This window comes from Dendroctonus ponderosae, unplaced genomic scaffold (genome assembly GCF_020466585.1).
Source record: "Dendroctonus ponderosae isolate FM_Combo_2020 unplaced genomic scaffold, Dpon_F_20191213v2 Dpon_F_20191213_8, whole genome shotgun sequence".
NCBI classification, from domain to species: Eukaryota; Metazoa; Arthropoda; class Insecta; order Coleoptera; family Curculionidae; genus Dendroctonus; species Dendroctonus ponderosae.
This window is the reverse complement of record NW_026019016.1, coordinates 52,800-62,842: the sequence shown is the minus strand read 5'-3', so window position 1 is coordinate 62,842 and position 10,043 is coordinate 52,800. Positions and strand designations below refer to the sequence as shown.

The window sequence follows — 10,043 nt, the reverse complement described above, 5'->3', positions numbered from 1 at the left end:
AATCACTAACTCAAAACTATAGCTCGCGAATCGAACACACTCTGTATATCGCTTTAAATATTTCACTGTATAGCTGTCTGATTAACTCTGAATGAATCCTTGAACATTATTTAATTCAGACAAATTTTTTACAAATTTCTTACTGCTAACTTATCTACGAGTCTTAATTCTAACCTCTTTAGAGTGTTTTACACTCTGTGAAAGCTGACATCACTGACTTAACCTACCTTAATCTACCTTAACATACTGTGGGCACATTACCTATAAGTTTAGACCTAAATCTAATACATCTTCTCTTGTTACCTAAACTGACTTACAGCTAGTCCTAGTCTACAATGCTAATTGACTAACCTAATTAGTACAATTGCCCTCTACCTTATTCTACTTAAACTTAAGCCTACTACAACCTCTCTTGCTTCCTAAATCTAACGTAAAGTAAACCTAATAACCTTAATACTTAAAAATCCTAAACTTAAAAGTCTAAAACCTAAAAGTCTAACGTTCTACAATGCTAACTAACTAAGCTAATTAGTACAGTGTCCGCAGGGACTGAATGAATCCGGTCGCCTTGCCGTATTTATATTAGCGCGCAAGGGCTCTCGACGACCTGCGAAGATTCTCCATTTTTCGGGAATTTTGTAGCCCAATCGACTGTTGCCGTTCGTTCTCGAAGTATCGAGCTAGGTGTCTCGAAAACGCCGGAAGCTGCGTTGCCGCTGTGCGCTAAAAATCAAGCCGCAACAATATATATATATATATAAATAACACTATATATATACAGGGTGATTCGAAATTGGCGTCATTCCTCTGGAAGTGTTGTCTGGCGCTGTTATAGGAGTACAGAAAAAATAGTAAAAGCAATTAATTGTTATTAAAAACTGAGAAATTTGCAAAAAACTATATCAGAAATACGGCAGCAATGTTTATCAAGGTAATCTGCCTAATTAACATTGCGCAAATACATTTTGAAATGTAGAAATGAGAAAATGTCAAAAAATGGAACCTACTAAAATTTTGGTCCAGTTTAGTAAAGTCTCTTATGATTTAAGCACAGCAACATTTTTAAACAGGATTGAAAAAGTTTCTAGGTGCCATTTAAAAAAACTGATTTTTCGACTTTGTTCTCTGATCAATGTTTGTGAGCTGCATCACACAAAATGGGTACCTTAATGTCATATGGAGAGTCAGATTGGACTTTCAGCTAACTACTTACCAAATTTGGCTTTTGAATTTAAAACCCTTAATTTGAAAAAGCTTGATCAGTAAACGTTTGTTATGACATTAAAAAAAACGACTGGCAGATATATGAAAAACTATAAGAGATAAGTTAACAAAGCTGAAATTACGCAAACTCTCAAATGAGAGACCGACTAATCCAACGCTGCTGAAAAAATTAGCGGTTTACATTTAAAATAAGAAATTTTGGTTATACTTTTCAAATACCCTGTACCGCTGGAGGGCTAAGTGTATTTTACACGGTTTTGGCACGGGGCGTTCTTACCGTTCTTAAACAAAATTTGAAGTTCCTTAAACAACTATGAGTTGAAAAACTTCTAATGCATGGTTTACGTAACTTTCCCTGTATAAAACGATCTCCTGTGTGTGTATTAGACACTTCCCACTTGAAATAACATGAAACATTATGTTCCTTTGTAATATTTCTTTAAATACCTTTAAGCCCATTTAAAGCATGAAGGGTTTGTAATATATTATTAATGTGTGGTTAGATTCGATTACCCTATTTACATAACTTTTAGTTGATGTGCTGTGTAAAAAACGCATTAACTTCTTTAATCGCATTCAGGCTAAACGTTGAAGAGTATTGGCCAAAAAATAAAACGATGGTGCCGCAGGTTTTTATGTCTTTTCTTAGCCTCTTATTAGTAGTACATGGATTTATGGACACAGAGCTGATACTAAGTTTTTTCAAGCTGAGAAAATTGCAGCATAGCGTAGTTTTGACGTGCAGTAGAAAAAGCGGTTTGCTAGTTCACAACCGTGCTATGTAATGTAGTTATAAAAATTATTCCTGTTTGCAGCACAAGTGGAAATTTCAAAATCGTTAACACAATCGCTAGACAATTTAATTCTGATCAAGAATATGCAACTAATCACCAATTTGGATGCCCTTTATAATAATGGTAATAAACTAGCAGTAGTAATTGATGGAGATTGTAAACAGACCAGTATTTTTTTCAGAAAGGTAGGAAGTCAGTATTTAAACACTTTTGAAATTTTCACACATTTCTTATCCGCAGATTAGAAAATCTAATGTTTTTGATTCAAGACATTTCTGGCTAATACAGTTAAAGTCCAGCAAGTATGACTATCTGTTCAATTCTTTGAATTTGAATGTTAATTGCGATTTAAAGGTAGCCTATCTTAATCTAGTAACTGCAATAAAAAGCTTTAAGTATACCATACATGATGTGTACAACCCTGCCTTTGAAAGAGGTGGCAAGCTACGAACCACAGAAGTTGGATTTTACAATGACGAGAAGAAATTTTTATGGATCGATCCCAGAAATAGCTATTCTGATAGAAATAATTTAACGGGTATTGAATTTAAAACTGTGATTGTGGTATGTAATAGTATGTCTTATGTGTACTTGGCGACAATAAATAAAACTAGTAGCCTTCAAATGGGTTCACGTTTTTTCAGTTGCCGGAGGCATTTGATGGAACATTAGGAAGCTACTTGAAATACGATAGAGAAGTACAGATAAATACTTTCAATCGCTTTCATTCGAGATTGATGCACTATTGCAAGGACTATTATAATTTCAGGTAACATTATTAAAATTACTAGTTTTTTATACTTATTACATTGGAAGAGTAAGTTTTATTTACTCAGCCCACGGACTTAAACTACAGAAATTATAATATCCCTTTAATATATACCAGATGCCAATTTGGTTAAATCCAAAAGTCTATAATGTCTCTCTGGTTAGTTTCAATGTTCCTCGGGTAGATTTATAATCCCTAAGACCCAGCAATGCTACAATTTGTATACTGGTCCGCAATTAAAAGCTATGATTACTTCCTATGGTCGTAGATAGTAAGCAAATACAAGACGTGCCTCACTAATAAAAACTTGTCAGAGGGGTTTCAATACTTGAAATTTAGTTGTTAAAATTAGCCCTTTTAAGCAGGTGTTTTAAACGTCACGAGAAGGCTTTCATCACATAGTAATCACTTCCGTCAGCAGTAGGGATGTACAATCATGGGCTGCTGAATGCCTCTTTTAGCTTAGATTTTTATTTATTTACTATCATGAGGCGAGGTCATCTTTGCTTGGTTTTGCACCGGGCTCGGTTTTTTGACTAATCCAGTTCCAGGACCAGAATGGATGGAATTGAAACATTTAGGCACAGCACCTTAACCCTTTATTCCACTTGAATAAATTAAATTTTAAAATCAAGTTTACACGATGCGGCTATTCATGCTGTGAACTTTAAATCATAATTATAATCTGAATGTCCTGGACCTGCAGATGGAGGATTGCAACACCATGAAATTGTATCAAAACCACAAGTCGCTATCATCTTATCCCAATGATGTCTTTGAAAACAATTTTAAGTACTCACTAAATTGTACCATTGTCCCTGTGCACAGTCTTTGGTTTACCACGTCGCGCTATAAATCGCCTAAGCAGGTAATAAACTAAGTAAGTAAGTAGGTAATAAAAGTAATAATAAACTAACAGTGGACAAACTGGTACAAAACTCTAAATGTACAGCGCGATAAACAACGCAAGTAAAAAGTGCTTTCTCCCCGCCCTTAAAATATAACGGTTCTGAAAAATCTAGCTTTGAAATCTCAAATACAGCCGAAGCGCGCACACGGCTTAGTGAAAGGGGAGGTAAATTGATCACAAATTACTTACTTTTTTCGTCGAAAGACGTGAAAATGACGAGTCATAAAGACGCCTAAATGTCGAATGCAAAAGCTTAAAATAGACTTTAGGGTACATTTTGATATAGGGACAGATGCCCTAATATAGTGAATTGTAGAAATGCGGATTTGGGGACTTGGTATATAATATGAAGACAAACGGAATAAGAAACTTGTTAAGTCACATATAAATTTGTTAAGTTAACGTGAAGAGCCAAAATTTCAAAAACGTATTTAAAAATAAATATCTTAATATATGAAACAAAAACATATTAAAAAAAATATATATTTGCATATAAAAAAAACTTTAAACCAACAAAAACACTATAAAAGCAACGCTGAAGTGCCCAGGGAAAAAATAATTTGACATTAAACCTCAGAATCTCAGACCAAATAACTAAATGGGAACCGAGAGAAATGCTTTCAAACTGGCATTGCAAAATTACTATTTAAATTTCATAAAGTAGCGGCATAGAAATAAATGGTTCATTGCGAGAATCCTTTGGAAAAACAAAAAAAAAGTTTTGGTAGCAATAAAGGGGATGTTGAAATGCTGAATCTCTTCATTTCAATTAGATCTTATAAAAAAATTCAAACCCTTTGAATTAATAAGATACGAATATAATTCGTGTGTTGAAAATATTTACCAATAATGAAAATTTTGTTAAATTAAATCTAAGCAAATATTGTAAATTTGAACAACAGTTCCATCATTCGTCATACGAAATGAGTTGACTGCAGAATAAGAATTTACGGAAAAGGTAAATTTTCTGTATTTATTTTTTTTTAAATTGACTCCTAACCACTAGGTGTGTTGTGATAGACTATTTTTATATTCGATTTGATATATGTAATTGTCACCAACTTCCTAATCGTCAGCTTTGCAAATAAAGTTTTTCTTATGTAATTAATCTACGATATACTTGTTGTAGGGGTTTACGGGACTGCGGACAAAACCCTTTATAATGCCCAGAAACTGTTCCTTCCACCTCGGGAATGAAGCTAAGAGGTCCGTACCTAAATAAATAAAATAAATTAATATTTAAAATAAATAAGTATGGAAATTCCAACATGTAGCAACAAAAAATGCCCAAAGACGGTTATGTCTAAAATGTTTAATTGGGTACGAAAGGACCAAAATATAACAACAAATTACGATATTCTGTGGCATTCCAAAAATATATTTCTGATTCTTTTGGAGACTTTCTGTTAAATTCCGAGGGTACGAACTGACTAAGAAATATCATACGTTAATGGAGTAACTCCACTTGAGCACTTTCTAATCGAATGTTTTAAACGGTTTTTTTCATAACGACGAAGCAAACGCAATGCATATAGTTCTTCATCTAACATTAGTACATATTGATCATCAGTTCTTAGCAGACTTGACGTTCCCTTCAAAATTATTTCTCTCGCATTATTATTAAAATCAGCGACCTTCCAGTATTTTTCACAAGAGATAAAGCGTGTGCTTTCTAATTTGGGCCCCAGGAAATGTCTTATCATTGATGGGCGAGTTGTGGTATCTTCTGTTGACCATTATGCCAATCTAGTTTCGGACTGTCTTGACACTCGTATGTCGTGTTGATCTCCATGTATAAAGTCGGCGAGGGAGGTGTTTGAACCATGTACTTTTTACCGCCATATTGTGTTGTTGACAGAATTGGAATGAAGCTCTGGCCCTTGTCAATTCTATCACCCACCCCAAATTCTCCAATCAGGTCTGATACTCTTCTCTGACCCAACTTGGCATTGAAGTCTCCCATGATGAAGGTGAGATCCTGCTTCTAAGTACTAATATTCATTATATAATAGTAAAATTCAAACCCCCAGCACCAAATACCCAGACAAAATTAAAATACAGGGAGTTGTCCGCACAGATCTCACGTTTAGGTGATTATGGTTGCCCGTTCCACGCATGATATTAGATGCATGCGCCGAATGTTTCGCCTTTCGGACATCAGAAATATTACGTCCTTACGTCGTCAGATATTGGTCCAATTGCTGCCACCTGGGAAGGGGGACTACCACCGTGAATCCATCTTCGATTTCTAGTTGTAGCCAAATGATGCAAAGAATTTGTCACAAAATTCAGGAAGCCAGTGTCAAAACAAATTGGCAATTTCCAAATATACTGGGTGATCCCAAGATAATTTTTTCTCGAATGTCTTTTCGGGTAATAACTTCGGCCAGGTAGTGGAAGGCACTGCAAAACCTAATGGATGAAATATCGTTTGTTCATACGAAGGAGTCACCATTGTATTTAGTAGCTAGTCTGCAAATCCACTGACACCTGAAAAACATTTTGTACTCACACTCATTCCTAGAACAGCAGTCCCAGGTGAACCTTCCGCTACGTCGCATTTGTTTCCTGAAATCTCTCATCCTTTGAGATGAAACTTTGCTTTATTCGTGACCATGATGGATGGACAAAAGCTCGCAGCAGTCGAGCATCACTGAGTCTATGTAAACTGTTTTAGTAACCTAGGCCAATTCTTCTAGTGATTTCTTCTTCTAGACCATATCCCAAAGTTGAGGTAAACTAGCATCCTTATCAAAAAGGTTAGTTTTTAGTTAAAAGAAAATATCCATGACACCAAATAAATACTAACATCGGCTACATGGCTCAATCACAGATCACATCAGAAAAGATCTCTTCAACAGAATAATACCCTTTCCCCAACATTAAGCCTCTATCAAACGTACCCCAAAGGCGGCTGTTTGAAATGTGTACTTACCATGTTAATGAGGGACTTCCTATACACGCTCAGCCTATCATGGTTCGTTACAAATGCCTGCGCATTTCTGGTATAGTAAGCTTCAGTGTCTATGTTCCTATCCAATTTACAAAGCTTCGCTCTTATTAAAATTATTGTATATATATTATATATACTGTACCGTGGATGGCCGGGTATCAAACTCTTTCTTCAGCTTCCAAGTTTTATTCAACTCGGCATAACTTTAAATGCGGAACAGGAACAAACTAACTTCAAAATTACCGTCAACTTCACAAACAATAACAATAACAAACGGAAAACTCGGTCTTCCGATTCGCATGGTTTAACCTCTTCTGCACCGGGTCGCTGCCGTCACTTCACTTCCCCTTTGTGGTTCTCGTCACCGCTTATATAGTTTCCTCCAGGTAAGCCAGACGGTTATCAAAATATCCAGCCCAAGTGCGAAATTTCCCGCTTGTCAGTGTCATATTTGACAGTAAATAGGGACGCAAAGGGTGCTCCCATTTACTGAAATACCATGAATTTCGATCCCCCCATTCCAAACGTGAGTACCCCAGCCCATTTCCGTTACAATATTACTGATAAATTATTGCAAGATATAGGATGATGGAAAAGTCAGTATTTTCCTTTGTATAAAAATATGTCGGAAACTCTCTCTTGGTCCAATCCCAAAGATTATTCTTCGTTGCTGCTCCATAAAAACCCTCAGTGCATGCTGACTGTCGCCTGACAGGTATGCATTGTAGTTGAGATTCCTATATATCAGTGAGTAGTGTACGTTTAAAATATCGTCCTTTGTAAAGTTGCGCTTTAAACGAGAAATGGCAAAATTACTTTTACTGGTTTTCTTACACATGTAATTTATATGAGATTCCCAAGTAAGTTGATTGTCCAAGTACAAGCCCAGAAACTTCATCTCATTAGATTTGCTCAGGCCGGGAAGAGACACTAAGACTTTTAATTTAGATGCTCTAAAATTGACATAAACAGTCTTATCGATATTTGGGATTTAGGATTTCGCATTAAAGCATTGCGCAAACTCACCAATGGAAACGCTCACCTTTTCTTGGAGTTCCACAGCGCTCCCGCAGACCACACTACAACCACCACCACATACCACACCACCACATACCACTCCACCAACACCACCACCATAGACGTGTCGTCCGTGAAGATTATCTTAATTGCACTATACAGGGTTATTCACGCTATACGGCACGAAAGTTTGCGGCTAAACCGTTTGATTTTTAAAAAGTATTATTTGATGAATTGTCCGACGCCTACCGGGCACACATTTTAAAAATATTTGCGTAATGTACAGGGTGTCCCAAAAGCTCTAAAAGTATCATAGTTGCGTTTTTTTAATGGAATGTCCTGTATATTATTGTATTTTTGGATTCGTGGAACAAAATAAGTGTATGTTTTAATAAGGTTTTTTAAATATTACGGATTTAATCAAAATCTTATCTAATTTTTACGTGTCAAATACTTTAGAATTATTTAAGTTATGTAAGCGTAATTTATAGTGAAGTATAACAAAGTATAATATTTTATATCCCAATGATAATAAACATACCATGTTATACAGAATGTCCACAAATTTAAACTAATCAAATAAGAACGTGGCTCTAACTTGATTAATTTAAATACAACCCCATATTTGTTAACTTACCAGGAAATGCAATTTTTAATTACCTATCGAATTGTATTAGGAGGTTAATAGCTAAGTTTTTGCCTTTTTACAAAATACGTCAAATAGTCGTTCTGTGCACCATTTGGTGTTGTTTAATTTAAGGTTCCAATGTATCTAAGTTGCCTATGCCATTTACACATCTCAAATCATTTATTTTATTTGTCAGTTTAGACTGCAAAGTCTCTTTTTGATAGCTAGAGTGGTATTGTTTTTTGTAATTATAGAGGTGTTGATCGTTATTTTAATATTACTATTGTGTTGCTAAGTGAAAATGAAGAATAATCTAAGAGAGGAGCGTATTGACATGATTTTCACCCTTGGAGTCTGTCATAAATGTCATAAAAATTGTTTATTGGCTTCTCGAGTTTATGCTCAAAAGTCTCATGAAAGAAATCTTCCTAAGCCAACAGTTTTTAAGCGCTTATTACACCAATTTGTGGAAAGTGGGAGTGTATACTATACTACTAGTGTATAATACCAAAAACCCACTACAGGGAAATTTGTCACTGAAGATGAAGAAAATGTTTTCACGGTTATTGGTTCAGTTATCGAAAATCCCAATGTTACTCAAAGTCTAATATCCAAAAGTACTAACATTAGCCAATCAAGAATTTCCAGAATTATCAAAAAGCACAACTTTTATCTTTATAAAATTCAGCTTTGCCAAGAACGTTATGGAAATGACTTTGAAAACCGATCTGAGTTTTGCATGTGGGTGTTAGATAAAGTGGCAAAAAATTAAAGTTTTTGGAAAATGTGTTATTTAGTGATGAATGTACTTTTTATAACAATGGTCTCATGATTAGACACAACTTTCATTATTATTCTGATACGAATCCGCGCACATACAGGGTCATAAAAAATCAAAATAAGTGGTCAGTTAATGTGTGGGGTGGAATACTGAGCCAATATTTAATTGGTTCCTATTTTTTTAAGGACATCTAAATGGTTTGATGTTTCTCCAGTTTCTAATAAACCATCTCTCAATATTATTAGAAGAGGTCCCTTTCAATATTCGAACCAACATGTGGCTTCAATTGGATGGAGCTCCGCCTCATTATCACTGCGAAGTTCGGCAATTTTTAAATGCCAACTTTCAAAACAGGTGGATTGGCAGGAATGGGTTTCAAAATTGGCTCCCCAGATCTCCGGCCTTAACTCCACTAGATTTATTTTTGTGGGGGTACATAAAAGGAATTGTCTACCATACGCTTCCGACAACTTTACACGATATGAAATCACGCATAAGAGACGCTTTTAAAACTCTTACTCTGCAAATGTTGTCGAGAGTTAGCAGTGGTTTTGAAAAAAGAATTTACAAGTGCCTGGAAATGGACGGTCAATTTCGAACATTTGTTATAAATAATTTGCCTTTGTTTTATGTTCTTGTTGATATGTTATTTAACCTTTTAATTTAAAAAAACACCAAATAATGCACAGAACCGTTATTTGGTGTATTTTGTAAAAAGGCAAAAACTTAGTTATCAAGATCCTAGTACCATTTGATAGGTAATTAAAAATTGCATTTCCTGGTAAGCTTAAAAATATGGGGTTGTATTTAAATTAACCAAGTTATAGCCACTTAAAGTTCTTATTTGATTAGTTTAAATTTGTGGACACCTTGTATAAAATGGTAAGTTTATTATCATTGGGATATAAAATATGATTTCTTGTTACACCAAACTACGAATTACGTTTACATAACTTAAATAATTCTA

General features: G+C 35.0%; 1 long non-coding RNA gene across 1 annotated transcript in view; it reads left to right on the top strand.

The window, feature by feature from the left end:
- The first annotated feature begins 6,917 nt into the window (after positions 1-6,917).
- Positions 6,918-10,043, top strand: part of LOC125505376 — an 8,773-nt gene continuing 5,647 nt past the window's right edge. Inside the window, exon 1 of the long non-coding RNA XR_007282132.1 lies at positions 6,918-7,036. This is a non-coding gene — a long non-coding RNA (uncharacterized LOC125505376). The remainder of the gene's footprint in view (positions 7,037-10,043) is intronic.